A 25,986-nucleotide genomic window follows, 5' to 3' on the forward strand; every position below is an offset into this window, starting at 1 on the left:
CATTGGCATAGGATCTAAGCCATGCTTTAGCATTTTCTTATTTTCTACTACTCTCAATTTAACCATGTATTTCTTGTGAGAAATTACATTTCTGATTGTCTCTCATGGTCAATGGTATGAACCTCAAATGCAAAGGGGATTAAGAAAATTCTCAGGCACTACAACAATGATTGTTTAGAGTTCACTTGATTCTTGGTCTCGAAAGAATTTAAAGTAGTCTCGATAGCTTTAATGTATTATGCCAGATATGTAGCTCACAATCTAATTTCCCTTATTCTTATGCAGGATGCCAACCATATAATTAATTTGGTAGTAAACACATGGTTGGATTTCTCCGAGCCTATCTGTTCGACTACTTGTGGAGAGAGGATTGAATCACCACCAAACAAATTTCTTAGATATACTCTACTATAACTCCTCCTCTTTTGGGATAGCCCCAACAATGGAGATGGAGTAGTTGCATCTTGAGTAGGCAATGCTAGTACTATTGGATTGTATGGTATTGAAGCAGTTGGGGATCATGAAGCCTCTATAGTTGAGAAGGCTAGGGGATAGGCATATGCTCACAAAGCTTGACTAGGATAGAGGAATGCCCAAAAAAGGCACATATCTCAGTCATAATTCTATCTCATTTATATTTCCATTTGGATTTTTTGACAAATGACCCTTACCACATCAATATTTCTCTTAACATGAATAGATACATCCATAGAAACACAATATAACAAGTTTAGTTGCATGAAATGACATACTACGAAACATAGACTTATGCACATGATACGCATGCATATAGAGGTGTGTGTGTTTATGTCTATATATATATATATATATATATATATATATATATATATATATATATATATATATATATATATATATATATATATATATATATATATAATATGTATGCATAGGTATACTATATGCATATATTTCTATGTACACATGGATTATGCATACCTATACATATGTTTTGCCTATGTATACACTATATGCATATAGATACATATACTATGTAGATGCACACACATAGGTTATGCATGCACATCAATTATACACATGCATAGGCTACAAACAACTACACATATAGGCTACACACATACAAATGTATAGGCTATGCAAACTTTGCATATGCATGCACATGTCTATTGCACACACACACACACACACACATTTATGGGTAGCTTGTGTGGACACATATACATATACACATAGGCTTTTCATGTGTATACAAATGGATTATGAATACCCATTTGGCTATGTATGCACATAGGCTACATGCAAGCACAACATAGGCTATGCACATGACTAGATAGATACTACATACATGTATATATATACATGTAAACTATACACATGTGCATACATATGTCTAGGCCACACACATGTACACATATATGCTACATATAGGCATACACATAGGTTATATACATGCATAGAAACAAGAATAGGCTATGCATACACATACATAATATGCATAAGTATACCCATACACATATGCCTAGACAACACACACACACACACACACACACACACACACACACGCATATGCACAAACATGATGTATGCATAAGCATAAACATACACATAAAAATATGTATATGAGAAGCCTAGACATGTGTATACATATATCTAATGCAATTCCCATGTGCACACATGTACATATGCATAGCCTATGTGCATGTGCATAGCCATAAACATTCACATATTCATACGCATGACCTAATCATTATCTCAAAACTACCAATCTCAAATCCAATATACTAAAATTTTCCAAAGAAATTGGTGATCATATTCCAACATTGCAACATATAGACTCCTAATAGCTTAATTGACATGGCCTCTAAAATTGGAATGCCTTATGGCTTAGTGATTGTATACTTGACCATCCCCCTCTAAACACATATAATGTTACATACATTCACTCCATACATCCTCACATTAGTGTCCAAAATATTCTAATGATGCCAAGAAATGACTCAAATACACTCACCCACTTGACGATGTCGAAGGGTTTTCGAAAGCAAAGTTGCGACCACAGAGGTTCTTGAGGAATTCCAAGATAGAAGGTCAATCAAGTGAGATCAGGCTATGCACCAGTAAATTCTAGACTCTTCATATTGAATGCAAAGATTTTTTATTTAACATGCATCTGAGAGATTTCCCAAAAGAAGAAGACCAATTCTAGTCTTCGCAGTGCAGCTTAGTCTCAATTAAAGCTTCGAACAATGAGTCCTGCTAAGAAGATGCTTAGGTGTGTCCAAAAGCACGCATATACATAATGTCAAAGTTATGTAATGAACAAGAAACAGAAGCATGTTCAATAAACTTGTTCATAGTGTGAAGAGCTATTGGATCCAAGTCTGTAGCATCACTGGTTCCAGTAAATCAAAGGCCAGTTATGATCAACAACTATTCGACCCTGCATGAGTATAACATACACTATGGTAATGCTTTATTGCTGGGTTCTATGACTCTGCAGAAGAATGATACCCACTCTTCAGTAACTGCTCTGCAAACAACAGGTCTAAAGATACAAAGTACATTGTCTGAGACTTCAAGAACTTTCTCCTGAGCAGATGCACAACATGATCATTTCCATTGGTGAGCTTTTTGCCTCTTCTGGCTTTTCTTCTACTACTTCTCTAGCCCGTATTTGAGCACGAAGTTCTTTCTCATTCTTAGCAGCAAGTTGTTTCTGCTATGCCAATGACATCTTGTTGCTGAAGACCAATCGGTATAGTATCCATCTGGATTGGAGATGGTTTCTTGTACCCCCCTTGTAAACTGCTTTAAGTAGCTCTGAACTCACGTTACCTTCTTCCCAATTACTCCAGATGTAATGGCATTACCATTACTTAGATTATGTGGCAGTCCATTGGACTTGAGTCCCTGATCAGAAAACCTAGATGTCGACGCTGCAGATCCACCAACCCTTGTAAGAATAGAGCCAGCACAAGCTTCTGCAGAGTATGCATCTATTTGTTCCAGCCTCTTGTAGATTTCACCAAGCCTAGATGATACAAAATCTTTATCACGTTCAAGCTAATCTTTCTCTACCACCCCTGGAATCCAAAGCAGTTCGCAAGGCTCCCTCATCGAATTTGTCAATCACTGCATGTACTCTCCCTTCAATCTCTGCTTTGTGATGAGGTAGATCAAGTATCTTCTCTAGTGCACCCTTGCTAGCTCTGAAACATTGTCCCCCAACATCAATGTCTGTCCTAGAACATAGAGCATCAGAACTCTGCGTTCTTACTCGTTGACATTCATACCTTCCCAACTTGATCTCAAGCAATGCCCATTCACTGTTTTTCTAAATAATCAATGTGAACCTACGTGGATGACACTAGCATGACCAACTAATGACTAAGACAGTCAAGATTTTGATATAAAGCCTCTAGAAGGGGAATATCCAACCCTCTCCCACCAGCATTGCCTATGGTATTGGCTTTAACCCTGAATTCCTCCACAAGTAACCTTTTCCCGACTTTCGATGTCATCCCATATTGGGATATTGTCTATGCAGATAAGCATTCTCATTTCATAGCCATAGCCACAACCCAGACCTGTAGACATCTGCCTACCTACAAAATCACTCCTTTGTTTTCGTCATCTAGTAGCTCAACATCAGCATATACATTTGACATCAAAACATATGCACCTGATTCTTTAGAATAGCCATGCACAGCATGAGTGAATACCAGCTTCGCCAACTCCCTATTTCCATGTATACGACATGCACCTAGCAAGCACAACCAGATGGCTGGAATAGCTTTTTTTTAAAGTTCTCACTGCTTGCAGTCATGCTGGTGTTTCTGAAAGAGGTCTTCAGTGCTGTGGCTTGCTGATCACACAGCATGATGTTTGTTTTCAGTTGAAGCAATTTTCTACGTTAGTGGACCTCTTTGGTCGTGCAGGGGATTTTGACAATGCAGAGAGGTTCATCTTGAGATTGCCAATATCTTTCCTCCCGTTGGCTTTTTTCTTTCCCCCCTCGTTGATGACGATCTCGTGTCCTCCTAAAGACAAGATTGGCATGTCTGTATATTTTGGGAGTTCGCCAAGCTTTCTTCCTAAAAAAGCTTAGGCCTATTTTTGCTATCATAATTTCAGTCGCCATCTGCTACCTAGCCTGCCATGCCTTACGTGCTGCATCAACCATCATCAAGCCTTTCAGAATACCACATCCGTCCTTCGATGCATTTTGAAATACACTGTTTATCTTCTACAAAACCGTCGTATTTTGTGCTCATCATCCTCGGTACACCATAGGGAGGCAATCTGCAAATTCAAAACATATCCCAAATTGTGAACACATTGCACAAAAGGAGAATCTTTATGCATTGATACATAGGGCCTACATTGATGTGGTGAGTTCCATAAACATTCACTCCTCTACTTTATTCATTGCACAACTTTATTGGCCAATCCTCTACCTCTTCCTGCAAACTCATTGAGTGGGAGCAAACATGAGCTTCCAAGATTAGAAAAGTGTTGAACAAAGGGACTTTTCTTCTCGGTCCACTTTCATGCATCCTATACCATATAGGTTCGAATGGCTAATGAGGAGGCTATTGTACACCATCATTCAACGACTTTCACTAATTAAGACATATCTCCTTAAATGTAGTTATCCCTCCATCGAGCTTATGTGGTACCTAGCTTACACACAGGAAACGTTACGGGGGATATCTCTATCTATCTCTTAGGAAATGATTAGAGATATGTCTTCACAAAGAAAAATATAGGAGAAGGTCACAATGGCTTACCTAGAACAAAGTGATCCACTCGAGGGCTTGTCCCATATCCATTAAGGAGGAATGGAACATGCTTAATCTGTCGACATGTGTCTTTATCTCAAGGTTCCAACTCTTTCTACATAGGCTTCGGCCTATATAATATTGCCACAAGCCATTTATAAATTATAAATATATTTGCTATTATCGCCCTATGTAGATAGTAAGTTGTAGATGGAGATAAATGCTTACTAAAATAGACCATGAGTTGATTTGTTGGCCTACTTGGACAATAAATGCTATAATCTAGATGAATATGACAACTGTTGGAGTGTCTCCAATAGCTGTTGTTGAAGCAAACATGGGGACTAAACATGATGATAATAAAGAATGGTAGCTGAGGTGAAGACTCACTTTGAGTGGTATGGGTGGTGATACAGGTGACCTATCACATTGTCTACTCATCCAGATGAAATCAACTAAACTTAAGGGTTCCTTTTTTAGGGACACTGAAGCACACTTAGTCCATCTGAGTTTGGCACTATGTGATCAAGTCATAAAACATATTGTTTCAAAATCCAAAATGGTTTTAGAGCAGGATACACTTGCATCTAGAGCTCGCATAACCAACACTTGATTAGTTCATTATCATTGGGTACTAATCATTCTTTTAGTTTGAAGTTATTCTTACCCTTCTATCCTTAGCGTTAGATAATCTTCTCCTTACCTTATTCACCAACCATCAGTAGTGCCTAACATAATTATAATTTTTTAAGTGACAATACTTTTTAAAGTTCTAAATTAGAATTACCATGAAGATTAGAATGGAATGAGGATTATGATGTAATTATTTTTAGGAGCTTTTAAATATGATAAAGGCTAGAAAAAGGACTCAAAATATTTTTTTAAATTATTACTTATGATTAAGAAAGCTACTTAAGAAGTTGTTAATTAGGATTAGGATTACAATAGCTAGGCTATATATAAGCCAGACTTCAAGTTACATGAGAGTACACATGTAAAAAAAACCTTGCTTATACATAGAGTGGATTTGCAGTAGATATATAGACTAACTAAACGCAAGGGCTTCTTCAAGCTACACATACACATTGAGCTTGATAGAATCATAAGCTCAAAGGGTTGGGTGAACAGGCTTAACATTTTACTTTCTACTCTGACTTAGGTATACCAACTTTATCGAGCTTAGATAATGCTCCAGGTAATGTTTTAAACTAGAGATATTTTAATGGGAGAATACCTTACCCATGTAGCCAATGCAAGATAACTATTAGATGACATCATTACATCATATAAGAGCTTGTAGACTGTTGTGTAATGTCAATGCCTCCAATTACATCAACTTGTGTGACAAGTTAACTTGACTTTGATGTGACTCATGAATCTATCTACTATATAAGATTTTATGAGAGCTTCATTAATGATTATGAATTAAATATTCATGAACCAGAGGTCAAGGAACTTTCACAAAGAGCCAAACTACAAACTAGTGAGGTGTGTTCTAAGGTGCCACAAGTGGAGCTGGTGAGCCATTTCCACATCTTTGAAGAGGAAAACCAATAGAAAATGCATCTAACAAAGGGCTGAGAATGATCCCCTTGAGGCAAAGATGGATCCAATAGAGCTAGATAAAGATGAAATGACAAACTATCTTCTCAATGACAATCACCCTTTTGTTGTTTCCTTGAAGAAGGAGGCATACATGGAACTCTACAAGGGGTCAAGAATATCTAGACTAAAGGTTTATTTATCATGAAAAAATTTATAATCAGACATGATTGTGTCCATGTTGGTAAATGTGCTAGGGTACAAAAAACATGATTTTTTCTATGACTGTAAACATGCCTAGTCTTTGTAGGTTTTCTTGTGCCACATTAAATACATTCATAGATGTAATATCTCACATGCCTAATGGATGCATTTAGTTTGTAATTTTTTATATTCCTTCTACTTTATGTAGGGATTTTATATTTGATAGCTATTTCAAATCATTCTCTTCTTTACTTAGCTAATATGTAATTTTTTAGCATTCATGATTTTATGTTTGGTAAATGTTTCAAATAATTCTCTTCTTTACTTATCTTGGAGCTAATTCGTTATGATTTCATGATTTATGATTTCTCTTCTTTAATAACTGAAGTAGAGGAAAAAGGACTAGAGAAATAATCTCTAGAGTCTTGAAAAAATCAAAGGTATGGCTTCCTCTGCTTATTTGATATTTGGTTTAATTTTCTTGTACTCATTATTTGGTATTGTAATCGTTGTCGTACTGCTGCGCATCCGAGGTGTGGAATCTATAGACAATCTATTATAGGATGCTACGCACATATATAACTTGGGCGTGGATCAAATGTGTAAGGGTTTGAAAATACTACAACATTCAACCCTTCAATGAATGATTTTGTCATACATATTCCAACTTTAAGAGCTACCAAATGGTGACCAGGAGGCTTAGGGTAAGTCTCAACACATGTGATTGTTTATGAAATTTTGCTTACAGATGTCCGTAATTATGATGTTCAGTGCAAATTTGTAGCCTTGATAATCATCAAGCATTGCCTAGAGTTACAGTTGTGCTAATTAACAGAAATGAGACGATATCAGTTCAATGAAAAGAGAGGCATCCTATTATCTATTATAAATTTCAATTGGATATGGGTTACGGCAGCCTGGAGATCAAAGGCCTTCAAAGCTCTACAATAAACACAATATACGACGGTTTTGCAAAAGATAAACAATGTATTTCAAAATGCGTCGAAGGATGGATGTGGTATTCTGAAAGGCTTGATGATGGTTGATGCAGCACATAAGGCATGCCAGGCTAGGTAGAAGATGGCGACTGAAATTATGATAGCAAAAATAGGCCTAAGCTTTTTTAGGAAGAGAGCTTGGTGAACTCCCAAAATATACAGACATGCCAATCTTGTATTTAGGAGGACACGAGATCGTCATCAACGAGGGGGGAAAGAAAAAAGCCAACAAGAGGAAAGATATCGGCAATCTCAAGATGATCCTCTCTGCACTGTCCAAATCCCCTGCACGACCAAAGAGGTCCACTAAAGCAGAAAAGTGCTTCAACTGAAAACAAACATCATGCTGTGTGATCAGCAAGCCACAGCACTGAAGACCTCTTTTAGTAACGCCAGCATGACTGCAAGCAGTGAGAACTAAAAAAAAAAGCTATTCCAGCCATCTGGTTGTGCTTGCTAGGTGCATGTCGTATACATGGAAATAGGGAGTTGGCAAAGCTGGTATTCACTCATGATCTGCATGACTATTCTAAAGAATCAGGTAGGCAGATGTTGAAATGTATATGCTAATGTTGAGCTACCAGATGACGAAAACAAAGGAGTGATTGTAGGTAGGCAGATGTCTACAGGTCTGGGTTGAGGTTGTGGTTATGAAATGAGAATGCTTATCTGCACAGACAATATCCCAATATGGGATGATATGGAAGTCGGGAAAAGGTTACTTGTGGAGGAATTCGGAGTTAAAGACAATACCATAGGCAGTGCTACTGGGAGAGGGTTGGATATTCCCCTTCCAGAGGCTTTATATCAAACTCTTGACTGTCTTAGTCATTGGTTGGTCATGCTAGTGTCACCCATGTAGGTTCACATTGATTATTCAGAAAAACAGTGAATGGGCATTGCTTGAGATCAGGTTGGGAAGGTATGAACGTCAACAAGTAAGAACACAGAGTTCTGATGCTCTATGTTGCAGGACAGACATTGATGCTCGGGAACAATGGTTCAGAGCTAGCAAGGGTACACCAGAGCAGATACTTGATCTAGCTCATAACAAAGCATAGATTGAAGGGAGAGTACATGCAGTGATTGACAAATTCACTGAGGGAGGCTTGCGACCTGCTTTGGATTCCAGGGGTGATAGAGAAACATCAACTTGAACGTGATAAAGATTTTGTCTCATCTAGGCTTGGAGAAATCTACAAAAGGCTGGAACAAATAGATGCATACTCTACAAAAGCTCGTGCTAGCTCTATTCTTGCAAGGGTTGGTGGATCTACAACGTCAACATCTGGGTTTTCTGATCAGGGACTCAAGTCCAATGGAGTGCCACATAATCTAAGTAATGGTAATGCCATTACATCTGGAGTAATTGTGAAGAAGGTAACCTGAGTTCAGAGCTACTTAAAGTAGTTTACAAGGCGGGATACAAGAAACATCTCCAATCCAGATGGTTGCTATACGGATTGGTCTTCAAGAACAATGAGATGTCATTGGCATAGCAGAAACAACTTGCTGCTAAGAATGAGAAAGAACTTCGTGCTCAAATACGGGCTAGAGAAGGAGTAGAAGAAAAGCCAAAAGAGGCAGAAAGCTCACCAATGGAAATGATCATGTTGTGCATCTGCTCAGGAGAAAGTTCTTGAAGTCTCAGACAATGTACTATCTATCTTTAGACGTGTTGTAGAGCAATTACTGGAGAGTGGGTATCATTCTTCTACAGAGTCATAGAATCCCGAAATAATTGATCATAAACTAGCCTTTGATTTACTGGAACCAGTGATGCTACAGACTTGGATCCAATAGCTCTTCACACTGTGAACAAGTTTATTGAACATGCTTCTGTTTCTTGTTCATTACATCACTTTGACATTATGTATATGCGTGGTTTTGGACACACCTAAGCATCTTCTTAGTAGGACTCATTGTTCGAAGCTTTAATTGAGACTAAGCTGCACTCCGCAGACTAGAATTGGTCTTCTTCTTTTGGAAAATCTCTCAAATGCATGTTAAATCAACAATCTTTGCATTCAATATGAACAGTGTGGAATTTACTGCTGCATAGCCTGATCTTGCTTGATTGATCTTCTATCTTGGAATTCCTCAAGAAGCTCTATGGTCGTGAATTTGATATCGAAAACCCTTCGACATCTTTGGTGAACCCGATGTGAAAGCGTCGCATTTAAATTTCAGGATGGGAGATACTTCAACATCAATTTCAGCCCCTTGTACGATTCTTGCTTTGTCCTCTACTTCAGCTTCATTATCGACTTCTGCTTCAAGTACTTCTACGGATGATTTAAAGCAGATTTTGTAGAATATGTCTATGTATATGCAGCTTCAAAATCAGTAGACACAATTGTATATGCAGCAGCAGCAGCAGTTACATCAACAACAGTTGTCTCAACAAAGGCAACTATATTCGGAGCAAGAGAATGCAATCATCGCGACTAAGGCGATTGAAGAAGTTGAAAATGAAAAGAAGCTATTTGATGGCCGTAATGTATCGGATTATTTGAAGACGTATGAGATTAAGATGGGATTTGTTGGAGTACCAACAGGACTTATGAGTAAATATTTCCTTCGCCTTGTCACACCCGCCTTGAGGGTAAAAGTGACTCATCTTTTCCTTCAAAATTCGCATTGGCAAGATTTTAAGAAGGCCCTGAAAGAGGAGTATTTTCTTGAGGACTTTGGGATGGCTACACGGCGGTCATTGTGAGAGTGGATCTACATACCAAACAAAGGTCTAGCTGCTTCAGAATTGATATGATAATTTGAAGAGAGGTATAGTTAGCTTGATGCTATTGAACAAAGAGCATTGGATATTGAGAAAGTTGAGCTTTTATTACAAGCTACAGATCGTGCTCTTCAGGAAGAATTAGGAGAGCTTCTTGAGGATCGCATGAATCCTATGGATCTTAAAACAGATTGGCAAGATGTCCAGGATGCGGTCCCACGACTTTGACCAAGAGACGGATATGAAAGACCCGCCTACAAAATGGATCTATGACACCAACGCCATCTTCTACTCCTATGTCTACTTCTACCCCTGTCATTTCTTCTCTTCCTCAGCCAATTACTTGGCCTATGCTAGTGCCTAGTGTTTCTAATCCTCCTATTCCTCCTGTTCCAAGACCGATGCCGGCTCCTTCTACTCCGAAATCATCCGCTCCTTTGGTTCCTTTCTCTCTTAATGACATAATCAAAGGCATAATGGATTTGACACTGGATTCAGTTAAAGCAGAATTGGTGGGAAAATTGAAAGAGCAGTTTGCTTCAACCACGCCCACTATTTCTTCTAGTGCTCCTAGTGCACTTAGGAGAGATCAAAGATGTATTTGGTGTAATAGTACGGACCATCAGCATTGCAGGGATTGTGAATCTTTTCAAGATGCAAGGAGGAAGAATTTGGTATTGTAGGGACAAGATGGCAAGATCTGGTTGACTGAAATAGGAGCTCCGCTTGCTACCAATTTTGGGAAAGGCGAAATGAAGAAATTAGTAGATGACATGGCTGCACATAGTTCTTATGTGGCAGCTAGAGGAGATGCTTTTGCATATGTAGTCCAGATTGAGAAAGGATCTGAGAGTTAGTCAGCATTATGGACCTATACTATGGGAAAATGCAAACTTTAAGTTCATATTTTATTCCAATTTATTAATTGTTCTTTTTCTTCCAAGCATTTACCTTTATCCAAGAAAGGTACTATTTTAGGACAATTATTCATACTCTTGCAAGATAAACTTGCGTAAGAATCTGCCAATCTCATTCCAAGGAATTGGCCGTTCCCTTGTGATCAAATCACAAGATCATGCGACTCTACAACTTGTTGTACAAGTGTCACATCAGACTATGGGACTATTTACCCATCGAATGGAGTCATTAAATCATGATTGGATATAACAATCCGTTCATGATTGCATTAGGCCGACATTGTCGGACCTAGGGTTCCGAGTTTCATCTTTTTAGCGAGAGATTCTTAGGAAAAACCCTAGATCACTTCTCGCAGGTATGTTCCAATGTCCCTACATTCCGTGAATGTGGGCAAGTCTTTAGGGTATAGGAGTTTTAGCTTTGGTAATACAAGCGACTATGTGATGTCCTCAACGTGCTAACCCTAGTTAGCTCTTTGGGATATATTGCATTGAATTAACCCTTCCTAAATGAGTACTTCACGGTTCTAGGTGTTTAGGTTTAAACCGATTTAACTTGTCTATTCTTGAAGATGATTACGCTATCATTTCCGTAACCACATGATTCATTACCTACGTATAAGTTGATTTACAAACTCTAACTTTTTGGGTTAAGGTCAAAGCATAGGTTAAGTTATAGCATAATTCTAATTGATCATCCTATAACATGCAAACAAGATTCATGCTACTAAACTTTAGGATTTTATGTTTAAACATGCAGCTTTTCTTTCTTCTTTTATTTCCGAAAGAATTTGTTGTATGCAAAACTTACACAATCTTTCGTTGATTCGGGGTTTTAGGCCACGTGCCTAGAGTTAAATCTTTTTCATGCAGCCCTTGCAATTTCCTACGGTTGCTAGCAAATTTCTTTAAGAATCATTTTGAAAAAGATGTTCAATAATGCAATATGTGGTATATTCCTTCCATGCTTAATCAAAGTGTACTATCATAATTCCGTTTTGTAAAGATGGACATTAATTAATCTAATTTCATTTCTTTGCAATGCATAAAAACCACTTGCTAGAAATGCATAAAAATCTTATGCTTGCTTTATTTTGTTTGTTTTATTGAAAAATATACTTAATGACTGAATTCTTCCATCGTGAGCTATTTCTTTTAAATTAGTCAAAGTAAATTAGTCAAAGTATTTAAATAGAAAAATGCATCTTATCTCCAAAAATGATCCATGCATGATTGAATTATAATGACGTAAATCAAAACTAGGAAGAAAAACCTGGACTTGTGGTGAAATGTCCACATGGATGTTTGGAGACGATCCTCCTACGGCTGCGCCTTGTGCTTTCTTAGGAGCCATCGTAAATTCGGTCTTTCCACCTTGGACGTAGATTTATGATGTTGGCCGATCTTCTTCGAACGCGAACTCCCTTTGTGATTCCACCCTCCTTGGAGAACGAACCTTAGAAATGGAACTTATTAATTTCTCCTTCCTTTCTTAGAAGCTCCGAGGTGCTAATTGTCTACATGGGAAGGGGTTTAGCACTTGTGCTAATTCGGAGATTGTAGGAAATCCAAGGGAAAAATGAGCATTTTTAAAGGACTTGGATAGGATTCCACGGAAAAAGGGTTACTAAATGGATTTTTGAGAGATTAAAAAGAAGGGCAAGGGCGTAAAAGGCCTTCTAGAGGGATTTTCGTGGGGGAGGGGGAAAACCCACGGGAATGGGGTTTAATTCCCGAGAAGGGGGGTAGGAAAACCTTTTGAGAGTAAGGCTTATTAAAGCCACGGGAATGAGGCTTTTTTTTTTATTTGATCCCGAGGGGGTTAGCTTGAGGATACACTAGGTGGGCAAAAGGGGGAAAAAGGGGGGAAGGAAGGGGTGTATAAGACCTTAAAGAAGGGATTTTATGTGGGGGGGAAAGGGGGCTTAAAGAGTCACATGAAGGGGGGCTTCTTAGGAGGATTGAGAAGCTTCCTAAGAATATTTTGAAGCTTCTGGGAGCTTGCCTTGGAGCCCCACGTGGCAAGAGAGAAGGCGATGACTTCTGGCGGCAGCAGTGGACAGCGTTGGCCGGTGACTAGCAGCAGATTGTCCACGTCTTCTTCCCTCAACTCTCAATGGCAGCTTCCGTGCTGAATCCTCATGGCCTCTCTCTCCTCACAGCAGTCACATGGCCCTCCTTCACGACAGCAAGCGTGGCCTTGAACTTTACCTCTCTCACAACCCTCTCCTCTTTTACGGCAGCGTCAACTCCGACTCCCAGCTCACGGCAGCGATTCAGAAATCTGACGGTTCTCTCTTCCCGGTGACCACCTCACTGGCTTCACTTCACACACTCGACGTCAGTCTCCCCCTCTCCCACTCCTCAACAGCAGCTTATATAGCTGAGGGGAGGAGATTCTCCCTCCCTCCACATGCCATATTGCATGGCGTCCAACCGCTTGTGAGCTCTAGCAAGGAGCTTGGTGGCCATTGCTATTCCCTCCTTCTCCAGCACGACAGTCGGCTAGAGGAGAGAGGGATAACTAATTTTTTTTAAAAATTACCATTATCCTAACCTTTTGGCCTCCTAAGAGGAGATTCATTTAAGGAATGCATGTTTTAGATTCCGAAATGTTACATTCTCTTCCCCTTGGAGGAATCGAGATGTCCTCATCTTGAGATAAACTAGGGATATTGATGGTTGAGAGTGCTTTCATCTATCCAAGTGGCATCCTCTTTGGGATAATCTTTCCACTAGACGAGGCATTCTCTCAAGATTCTTGATCTCAGTTGTCTCTCCCTAACATCTAAGATCCTGTCAGGCCTTAGCTCAAGGACTCCTTGACTAGGCATTACAACTTGTTGGTCATCAAGTACATGGTTAGGATTAGATACATACTTCTTCAATAGGCTGATATGGAATACATTATGAACTTTTAGGTTCTCCGAGAGTTGCAGTCTATAGGCATTAGATCCTAGGCACTTGAGGATCTTGTATGGTCCACAATACCTTGGACTTAGCTTCTTGCAATCTCCTAAGGATAGAGAACTTTTCTTTGGTCGTACGCGAATCAAGACCATGTCTCCTTCCTCGAAGTTTCTATCTTGATGCTTCAAATCCGCGTATGCCTTCTGTCTATCCTTGGCGGCTTGGATGTCCTGTCTTATTGACTTTATTTGGTCATCCATCTCTTCCAACATCTGCCTTGAAGCATCAACCCTCAAGGTTGAATTTGAGAAGTTTAGGGGACTTCGACAGTCATGACCATACAATGCTTGAAAAGGCGTCATCTGAATGCTTTGTTGTTAAGAAGCATTGTAGGGAAATTCAACCAAAGGCAAGTATTGAATCCACCTTTTTGATTCACGACAGCAGTATGCCCTAAGAATATCCTCGATAACTTGATTGACTCGCTTTGTTTGGCCATCCGTTTGGGGACGGTAATCTGTGCTAAGGCAGAGTTGAGTCCCAATAGCTTCAAAGATAGCTCTCCAGAAGTGTGATGTGAAGAGAGAATCACGATCACTAATGATTCTTCTGGGTAACCCATGTAGCTTGAATATCTCCTTGATAAACAACCTTTCAATGTCTGAGGCTTTATAGTTTGTGTTTACTGGAATAAGGTGTGCATCCTTAGTAAGCATGTCAACCACAACCATGATGGAGCTGTATCCCCCCTGAACTTGGGGTAGGCCAACAACAAAGTCCATACTGATGAATTCCCATTTCATTTGGGGAATGTCAAGTGGTTGCAACTTCCCTGGCATCTTGACATGTTCGGCTTTGATACGTTGACAAGACAAACACTCAGTGACATATTTGAGCACGTCATCTTTAAGACTCTCCCAATAGTAGCTCTTCCTAACTACATTGAGAGACTTGGCATAGCCAGGATGTCCTGAGAAAGGGGAATCATGAGCTTCCCACAATATCTTCTGCTTAAGTGACTGGCTTGCCAGTACACATAGCCTCGTTCTATAGTAGATAAGTCCACTATTGAGACAGAGAATTCATGATACTTCGCCTGCAGCTTTTGATCCTGATCCTTGATAGAGATCTTCCTTGGCATCGTTTGATAGGTTGGATCATGACATGCTTCCTCTCTAGCTAACTCAAGTATTGGGTTGTTTGGCATGGATACCTTTGTGGCTAGAGATTTAGCTGTTGATGGATTTTGCAAGATTAGAGAATTAAGGAATGCCTTGCGACTGAGTGCATCGGCAACTGCATTCTCTTTTCTTGGTCAGTACTTGATTTCAAAGTCATACTCCTCTAGCACTTCAATCCATCATCGTTGCCTCATGATGAGCTCGTTTTGGGTAAAGATCCACTTGAGACTCTTATGATCAGTCACTAGAGTAAACTTGTTACCCAACAGGTAGTATCTCCAAATCTTTAGAGCATGGATGACAGCTAACAATTCCAGATCATGGGTAGCATAATTCTTCTCATGACTCTTCAGTTTCCTTGAAGAATACGCTTCAGGATGACCTTCCTGTATGAGCACACAACCTAAGGCAAGCGTGCTAGCATCTGTTACTACCTCAAACTCTTTATTGAGGTCCGGAAGTTTTAAGATAGGTGCTAATACCAAACTTTGCTTCAATCTATCAAAGCTGGTTTGTTCAGGAGTTGACCATGCAATGGATGTTTGCTTCTTCAGTAAGTTCGTCAGAGGTGCTACAATCAAAGCATAGTTTTTTATGAAGACCCTATACCATCTTGTCAATCCAAGAAGCTATGTATTTCTTTGACAGTCATTGGTATTGGCCATTCTAGCACATCTCTGACCTTGGTTGGGTCCACTGAGATTCCTTCCACTGATATGATGAATCCCAGATATTGCACATTTCTTCATCTTAGCATACAGCTTATATGACCTCATTGTCTCAAGGACAATCCGAAATTGGGACTCATGATCTTCCTCTTGTTTGAAATAGACTAAAGTTTTGTCGAAGAAGACGAGTACAAAGTCATCAAGATATAGCCTAAAGATATCCTACATTAACCTATTGAAGGTGGCAGGTGCATTCGTAAGCCCAAATGACATAACTAGGAACTCAAAGTGCCCATATCTTGTGTTGAAGGCTGTCTTTGGGATATCTTCTTCCTTGATCCTTATCTGATAGTAACCAGACTTGAGATTAATCTTGGAGAAGATCTTCACACCCTGAAGACGATCAAGAAGCTTATCTATTCTAGGAATAGGGTACTTGTTCTTGACAGTTGATTGATTCAACCCTCTGTAATCAATATATAGTCGAAGTGTTCCATCTTTCTTTTTCTGGAATAGTATTGGAGCTCCCCATGGTGAACTGCTAGGACGGATGTAGCCCTGATCTAGCAGTTCACCATGGGGAAGCTCCAGTACTGTTCCAGAAAAAGAAAGATGGAACACTTCTGTAATCAATACATAGTCGAAGTGTTCCATCTTTCTTTTTCTAGAACAACACTGGAGCTCCCCATGGTGAACTGCTAGGACGGATGTAACCCTAATCTAGCAGTTGCTTGAGTTGTTCCTTCAGCTCAATTGCTTCCGATATGGACATTCTATAAGGTCTCTTTGCAATTGGCACAGCTCTTGGTACTAACTTGATCTCATGATCCACTTCTCTTTGAGACGGGAGTTGTGTTAGTTCTTCAGGAAATACATTCGCGTATTCCTTTAGCCATGAAGGTTCTTCATTAAACTCCTGCTTTTGATCTAACTTGTTAAGCTTAATCAAGTAGTCAGGTAGTCCTTTTCTGACTCCCTTTATAATCCAAGATACCTTGGCCAATTGAATTTTTGGCTTCCTTACTTCTCCTTGAGTTGTGACCAATTCCCCTTTAAAGTTTCGAAAGAAAATTTGGCCCTTTCCACAATGAATGTGAGCGTCATTAGGCTTAAGCCAATCCATTCCGAGTAGACACTCATGGATACCTAAATTCATGACTCTGAATTTGACCGAAGTCATCTTTCCTCCTAGAAAGAATTCTACCTTAGCAGTTTGCCTGGTACAAGTAACCTCATGACCATTTGCCAATTCCACAAGCAAGATAGGTGCTTCTACTATGGCTACTCCTAATCTTTTTGCACAAACTAGTAAGATAAAGAAATGTGTATTTCCACAATCAATCAAGGTCTTGAAACCTTTACCTTGATCGTCCGACGGTGTCTGAATCATCGAGAACTAGTGATTCGGTCCTTTCTTGTGAAGAGCGGCATGGACTGTCGCCCTTTCAAACTCTGCTTCCATGGTCGGATCTTCTTCTTCTTCGCACATTTGCCTATTGGCAAGGCAGGCGGTTCTTCCTCTGCCTCGGGTAGCGTCTCCCTGTCGACGGCCCGTTCCTTGGAAAGGTTCTTGGTGATGTCCTCCTCCAAGCTTGGGACATTGCCTCTTGAAATGACCGGGCTCGTTGCAATGGAAACAACGGAGGTTTCGGCCATCACTTTGAGTAGGAACAAAGTTGTTGACATTGTTAGTCCTTGCTTTCTTTCTTTGTCCCTGATTCTGACCTTGAACTCTCTTTATTTGAGGCCTAAATGTTCCTCTGTTCGGGTCATTATAAGACCAAGTTTTGTTACCTCTTGGTCTAGCCTGCACCTCGTGAATTATAGGTGCAGCTCGAATGAGAGCATCCTGAAGATCTGATGGGCGCATAGATTCAAGACAGGTATTCACTAGTGGATTTAAACCAGCACAATTTTGACACCTGATGTGTCATGTCCATCTGTGGCGCATACTTAAGAAGTGAGACAAATTTGGAGTAGTATGCGTCAAGAGTGAGTCCTAGTTGTTTTAGCTCGTAGAACTCATTCATTTTCTGCGTGCGATACACAAGTGGTAAGTATCTTCCCTGCACGGCTTTCTTCAGCTTCTCCTAGGTAACGGATCCCTTCGCAATCCCTTGATCTCTGCACCATTACTTCCACCAAAGCCTGGCTTCGCGCGTGAGCTTCAGCTTGGCAAGCATAGCCTGATTGGCGGGTGTAGTACCGGCTGCTTCAAAGTAATCCTCTATGGATTCAATCCAAATTTCAGCATCTGCTTGGACGGCTTAATCTGCTTGAGAAGAAACTTCTTCTCCTGGATTACAGCACTACTTGATGTAGGAGGCAAACTCGGAATCTGTACCTGGAGTTGTGCCTGAATAAAGGCTTCTTAACGTTATTATACGATAAACGCGGTGATTTATATTTCATTTTCATTTCAGCTATCAACCAAGTAATCTAACTACTTAACTTCTTATCAATTCCCGTGAACAAACAGACATTGATAAAAAGGAGTCTTATTGTATTTATATGGCCATAGCCCTTTCGAAATACAACATTTCTTGGGATGATAGGGCAACTATTTACATTTAGTTTGGGGAGAATAATATTGTATTATATTTATCTACACGAACTGGATAATAGTATGGTTTCGGGTCATGGATCTTCAGGAATCGGTAAGTCATTGGAAGATCAGGGTATCCTTTCCTTTGGAACCCATTCTTCTCATGGCGACCCAACACCTTGATCCTGTCAGTGGGGATTACACGGGTCACTTCCTCGTATACATATGAGTTCAGCTCAATCCTCCAACCTCGAATATGTAAAATTGAGTTTACGTGAGCCTCCACAAAAATGAACAGCTTCACGACTTTCAGGTCTTCCAACCACTTGATCCTCTTTAGGTTCGTTTGAAGGTATGCAAACCGGTGGGCAGCTATCTAGTAGATTCCTGAGGCACCCGTCCATCTTCGTTCCATGTACAAAGGCGATGGATTATAGAAACGCTCTAGGATGTTCATCATCCCAACCCTTTGTTGATAATCCGGGGAATGCATCACAGTCATAAACATGACTCGGAACACTAAGAACCTGTTCCATGCTTCATAATTCTGCAAGACAGCATTGAAAGTAAGAAAATGTTTGGAACATCGATATTTGCTTTACTTCATCTTATCAAGATTTCATAAAAACAAATCCTTCGTTAGTTGGCTCTGATACCAACTATAATGTATCCACCTGTTATCTTCAAGACACGTCTTAGCAGTCCATTGGAAAGGATGTCTAGAAAGCTCCGCCCGGTACTCCCATGGAATGTTACGAGGTTTGTGATCTAGGCCTTTCCGCATCTGCCATGTAGCGGAAGTATTCCGGCCGTTCCCACTTAGGACCGACCTAAATTAGGGTTTTTCCTATTGGTCATTTCCTAACGGCAACTTGGTTCACGCTACACTTGGTTCAATGAGAATAGGAAACAAGAGGGATGCAAAGCTCAACCTCTCTGCCATAAGGCATAGTCCCATTCCGTTCCCCTAAAATAGCGTAAATCGGGATCATATATAACTTAGACTCTAGGTCAACGCTCTTGCTGTTCGTGTTCTTTGAACGATCTTCCTACTGTCCATCTTGATTGAGAAAAGTTCCCGGCCAACCGGGACCACCCATCCGTAGGACGGACCCATGGCCCATCCTCCGCACTTTCCTCAGGTTGTTTAGTTATTTAATTACGTAACACATTTAGTTGGACATGTGTCAATTAGCTTCCTTAATTAGTCCGTTAGGCACTGGTTCCTTCACGTAATCATAGCACTTGACATAGAAAAACAATGTCAAACAAGTTTCTTTTCAACAGGTTATCATATTTATATTTGAAATACATAAAGTCCAGCCCGTAGGCTTATCCATAATCCGCCCGAAGGCTATCGAGCAATCCACAGGGATTACTAATCCAAGATTTCCGCCCACAGACTAGTATGTGGGCCTCGAGATCCAATCGTGAGTCACGTTGGCCTCTTGTGCAGGGCTCGAAAGGCGAGGGATTTACGGCCAGAGCCCCCCTGGGACCCAAGCGTCCTCCTGCTCCAAGTAGCGCTCAACGGAGAGACCTCTCACGGCAGGTTTGGTCCACCTTCCTGGCGCGGTTAACAACTCCCTTGGTTGGGTTCAGGCAGGCAGTCGGGGGTAACTAAAGCTACCTCTCCCTTTAGGCCTTCAACCTGAAGCATCAGATATATTTTCATCCTTTAATTCCTTGAGCAAACTAAGGAAAACAGTACTCTTAAAACTATTATAAGCACAATCATTTCCATTGGTCGTTATTTTTGGCCAACTGCTAAGGAGCGAATCCTTCTTTCCGAATACATCCAGCACTCAATCCGGGATCAATTTTGACTTGGCAAGATCCCCAAGGGTTTATTTGTTAACCCTATATTCTAGGTTAGGGCCGTACCCTATTAACCTGACTTAGTCAATACCTTAAGTTCATATTTTATTCCAATTTATTGATTGGTCTTTTGCTTCCAAGCATTTATCTTTACCCAAGAAAGATACTATATCAGGACAATTATTCATCCTCTTGCAAGATAAACTTACGTAAGAATCTGCCAATCTCAATCCAAGGAATTGGCCATTCCCTTGTGATCAAATCACAAGATCGTGCGACTCTACAACTTGTTGCACAAGTGTCGCATCAGAATATGGGACTATTTACCCATCGAATGGAGTCATTAAATCATGATTGGATATAACAATCTATTCCTGAGTGCGTTAGGCCGACATTGTCAGACCTAGGGTTCCGAGTTTCATCTTTTTAGCAAGAGATTCTTAGGAAAAACCCTAGATCACTTCTCGTAGGTATGTTCCAATGTCCCTACATTTCGTGTATGTGGGCAAGTCTTTAGAGTATAGGAGTTTTAGCTTTGGTAATACGAGCGACTAGGTAATGTCCTCAACTTTGGGCTAACCCTAGTTAGCTCTTTGGGATATGTTGCATTGAATTAACCCTTCCTAAATGAGTACTTCACGATTTTAGGTGTTTAGGTTTAAACCGATTTAACTTGTCTATTCTTGAAGATAATTACGCTATCATTTCCGTAACCACATGATTCATTACCTACATATAAGTTGATTTACAAACCCTAACTTTTTGGGTTAAGGTCAAAGCATAGGTTAAGTTATAGCATAATTCTAATTGATCATCCTATAACATGTAAACAAGATTCATGCTACTAAACTTTAGGATTTTATGTTTAAACATGCAGTCGTTTTTTCTTCATTCATTTCGAATGAATTTGTCATATGCAGAACTTACACAATCTTTCGTTGATTAGGATTTTTAGGCCACGTGCCTAGAGTTAAATCTTTTTCATGCAGCCCTAGCAATTTCCTACGGTTGCTAGCAATTTTCTTTAAGAATCATTTTGAAAAAGATGTTCAATAATGCAATATGCGGTTTATTACTTCCATGCTTAATCGAAGTGTACTATCATAATTCCATTTTGTAAAGATGGACATTAATTAATCTAATTTCATTTCTTTGCAATGCATAAAAACCACTTGCTAGAAATGCGTAGAAATCTTATGCTTGCTTTATTTTGTTCGTTTTATTGAGAAATATACTTAATGACCGAATTCTTCCATCGTGAGCTATTTCTTTTAAATTAGTCAAAGTATTTAAATCACAAAATGCATATTATCTCCAAAAATGATCCATACACGATTGAATTATAATGACGTAAATCAAAACTAGGAAGAAAAACCTGGACTTGTGGTGAAATGTCCACATGGATGTTTGGAGACGATCCTCCTGCGGCTGCGCCTTGTGCTTTCTAATCCGAGAAAATCACAAAAAAATATTTGTCTAACACTTTGTTGATTTTTTATACATTTGGAGCTTTGAAATAAAGAAGAGGGTGGGAACAACCTCTTGGGAAATCCAAGAAATCATTGGATGAAAATATTTCATGGACCGGTTTACCAAGGGGGAGTGAAGAGTAAAGATCAATGGAGGAAGGTGAAGGAAAAATGTAGAATGTGAAAAGAAAAGATATGAAATAGATTTGGAGCCATCCAAAGGGCATGTGAGGCTCATAATGTCATGACTTTGAAGCCTTATGATAATTCAACCAGATGGGACCCTTCTTGGAAGCATTAGTGGAAGAAAAATCAGACACATGATTTTGTAAGATTTTTTAAAAATACTTCCACTCCGATACAGAAAAATATTTCAACATGAAAGTTGTAGCGCGTGAGTTGAAGTTTTGGCTGGTATTTTTTTATAATTTTTTGGAGCTACGAGTCGAGAGATATGGCCAAAATGGTGGATGCAAACGTTTTCCAACTGCAGTGGAGACCACCTCCCAATTTTATACACACCCACACTCTCTTCCCCACACTTAACACTTCCATAAAACAACATTCATTAGACTCCCAACCCTTTCTCCTCTCTTATCCTCTCTCTCAAGCTAATAAAACATTAGAATTACCCTCCTAAATAACCCTCAAACCATCCTTAGTTGTAGTAGTAATGTATGAATTCTCACTACTCTCTCTCCATTATTGCTAGATATGATCTTATTTTGTGAAGATTCTCTATATTTTTTTATAGGAGAGCTTTTGGACTCAAGCTATGGGGGGGAGAATGGAGACAACTCACCTATGATGAAGCTTGATTAAGTACAAATTGGTCAACAAAACATCTAGATGGAGCTTCCACATTGGTGGAACCACCTTAATGCACTTTTGGTGGTGTTAATTCCTATTATATCTTAACCTCCTCTCTAAATACCCTCAAGGCCTATATAAAGAGGCCTTCTCCTTTGTAATTTGCAAGAAGAGAGAGAGCCAAGAGGCCTTCTTCAGTCCTATTGGGCCTTCCCCATTCTCCCTCATGAGTTTATACAATTCCTTCCCTTACTATAGCTTATGTATGCTCTACAATGTAATAAGCCCATGATATTGGTGTCCATATTGTATATATTGGTTATGTTCCGAGGGTTCTCCATCTCTTAAGTTAATTGATTCATCTATTTTTTTCGTAGTTATCTCTCACACACTTTCTCTCTCTCTCCCTCTCTTAGTTTTCCTCTCTTCTCCCTCACAATCTCCTCTCCCTCTTGCATAGCGTCCTAGTCCGCTCTTCCATGACTAGGTGGTGCCCTTACCTTATTCACTTTGTCACAGAAGGGAGTTTGGCATAGTATAGAGACTGCCATACCGAATTTCCTTCGTCATAAATTGGTGCCCCCACTGAGGACATTCTCATTCATGCGGGACGATACAACACATGGTGGTGCATCCTCTATAACAAGTACTCCAAGTGGCTCTTCTCCAATGCCTTCACCAACTCTTTTTGAAGCTGGTTGAAGTCCACAACTCCCACAATGGTCTCCCAAGGAAGCCCAAGAAAGAAAGTATGCCTATCGGATGACGGCACGTATGTGGGTAAAAGGTGTCCACCTTAGAAATTCCATTCTCTCACAACGGAAAAAATCATATTGCCATCAATTGCTAGGTTCTCATAATTGTGGTGAGTGTTTTGCAAACAAAGTAAAGGCCCTTCCGGGAGGTCCTCATCTCCAAATCATCAAATCCTCCCTCTCTCTCTCTGGCCTAATCCACATCAAAGGAGGACAACTATGCATAAACGGTATGGAGTTTTATAGAAGTGCAAAGTATGAAGACTACCTCAATTGTTGTTATCTCGAAGGTTGGGTGCAGTTGAAAAGGTGGCCATCACACCTTATGAAATATATATCGCCGAGGATGGACACACTAAGGCAAGAACAATCACTGGTGAGCAAATTCTCCGTATAGCAAAGTTGGTGGGTTCCAGAAAGAAACATTCTGGAAAAAATCCTTCATAATTCAAGAAAGTGCATTCCCTCTACTCCCTTAAGTAGTTTCTACTCATGAATAATAATAATGGCCCGAATTTCTACACCTTCCACTCTGTACAAAACATCCAAGTTAATGTATGCATCAGTATGAAGATTTTCTTCCAACAACGACTTGTCATGTACTTTAGGGCTGAAAGATTAAGGGAGATTCTTGTATCGCCAGAACCTATAATCTTCCCAATGCTAGACTACAATGCATCCTTCAATGTACATGTCGTTATCTTATTATAATAGTTTCTCATGAATTACAACGAGTTGTATGGACCTATCCATCCACTTGCTATGCAAACTGTGCATATTGTAGCCAGCACAAAGCTTAGATTCCAAGGCATTATTAGAAGCATACTGGGGCCTAGAAGTCTTGCTGAAATCAATGCATATGTAAACCCATTGATCCTTCCCCTTATAAAATACAACTTAAGTCTAGACGTGTTCATCTTTGTACTCTACTAAGGCAACATGGCATTTCCAAGCTTCTTTGGGCGCAATGGAGAAAATGCAATGGATTTTTTGGACAACCTTGAGATGGCCTTCCTTGTCTCTGGGAGGGATGATGAAGCATTAAAGTTGAGGGCTTTTCCTTTGGTGCTCAAGGAAGAAGCTAGAATGTGGTTTCAAACTCTAAATCCGGCCCAAAGAGCTGAATGGGAAGGATCGAAGGCAGCTTTCTTGCAAGGATTTCAACAAACTAACTCAGCTGAAGAGTTATGGCAACATCTTTTGGCCCTCCATCAAAGTGATCCTTATGGTTATGCAACTTATGAGGAAGGGTTTTTGAAGCTTTGGGGGCAGTGGTCAGACTCACTGAACCCTGGAGAGAGAGCTCCAAATTGCCTTCAAAAGGATCGATTTATTTCAAGTTTGTATCCCTTGCTCAGGGAGAAGGTAAAGGTGAAATTTCCAAACACTTTTGAAGATACTTTGAGAATCACTAGGGAAGAGAATCGAAAGATTCTGTACCAAGCCCAAGCTAGCCAAGCAGTTTTGGGAAACAACATCACAACTATGGAGGCCTCTCAAGTTCCCCCAAATGTATCTAATGTACCAGGCCTTGTTAGAGGTCAAGAAGACATGATCCAACAAATAAAAAATCTTACTAATCAACTAGAGGGTTTGAGAGTGAATCTTGTGCAAGGTGCAAGAAGACCTGTCGAAGGGAATGGTGGGAATCGACCATAAATGCAGCAAAAAGCAAGGGAGATGTTGTGTTACAACTGTGGAGAAAATGGACATGGCATGTACAATTGTCCTCACCCTAGAAGATATGATCACTCTGCCAGAGGTCCTCGACAATAAGTAAGCCCTCCTTGTGCTAGGATTCAAGAGCAAGAGCAGTCACGACCTGCAATTTTACAACCACCTTATGTTCAATATGAAACCCCTGTTGTTCAACCAAATGTTAATGTCATAAAAATAGAGGAGGTGGTCAGGGATAGAAGGCTCCAAGAAGAAATAGCAAGAGGTAAGATGAAGGTAGATGTAGTAGAGACCATGCCTATCAAGTGGGTACGTGTCCAAAGTGAGGCAAGCAAGGAAGCAACCAATGAGGCAAGTACATCACGGGCACCTAGAGATGAAGGGAAGAAGAGAAAGACTCGATCTAGGTCTAAAATTGATATCTCCGACTTCCCTTTGGGTTCTCGGACACAACCTTATGATCTGGTAGTAGATGTGAGCTTCCAAGGGCCAAAAATTACTTGGCCACAACTACTTCATGTCTCTCCAAAGCTACGACGACAATGGTAAAAAATGGTAAGCACAAGGGCAAGGCAAGGTAAAATGGTTAGTGCAATCAAGGGATATGGACTCAAAGATATAGTGCCTATAGTGGAGGCTCAAATTAAAGGTCAACGGATTCGAAAAACATACATCGATAGTGGAGCAGAGGTTTGTGTCATGACATAAAAGCTTATGCATTAATTAGGTTTAGAAGTAATGGAATCCTCAACCTTCAGGGCAAAGATGGCCAACAATGATGTAGTCACATGTGTGGGTGTAGTGAAAGCTTTGAGAATTTCTGTTTTTGGAATCATTGCAGCAGTGGATGTTTATGTGATGCTAGTAAAGGGAGAAGGATATCCCCTCATCCTAGGGAGACCTTGGCTTATGGGCATCAGAGCTAGGCAAGATTGGGAAATAGGAGATCTGGAGTTGAGGCCATGTAAAGTGGGTGGCCACGATCAAAAGGT

Source organism: Lygodium microphyllum, chromosome 17 (assembly GCF_053477565.2).
Source record: "Lygodium microphyllum isolate KBCC chromosome 17, Lygodium_microphyllum_v1.1.10, whole genome shotgun sequence".
NCBI lineage: Eukaryota > Viridiplantae > Streptophyta > Polypodiopsida > Schizaeales > Lygodiaceae > Lygodium > Lygodium microphyllum.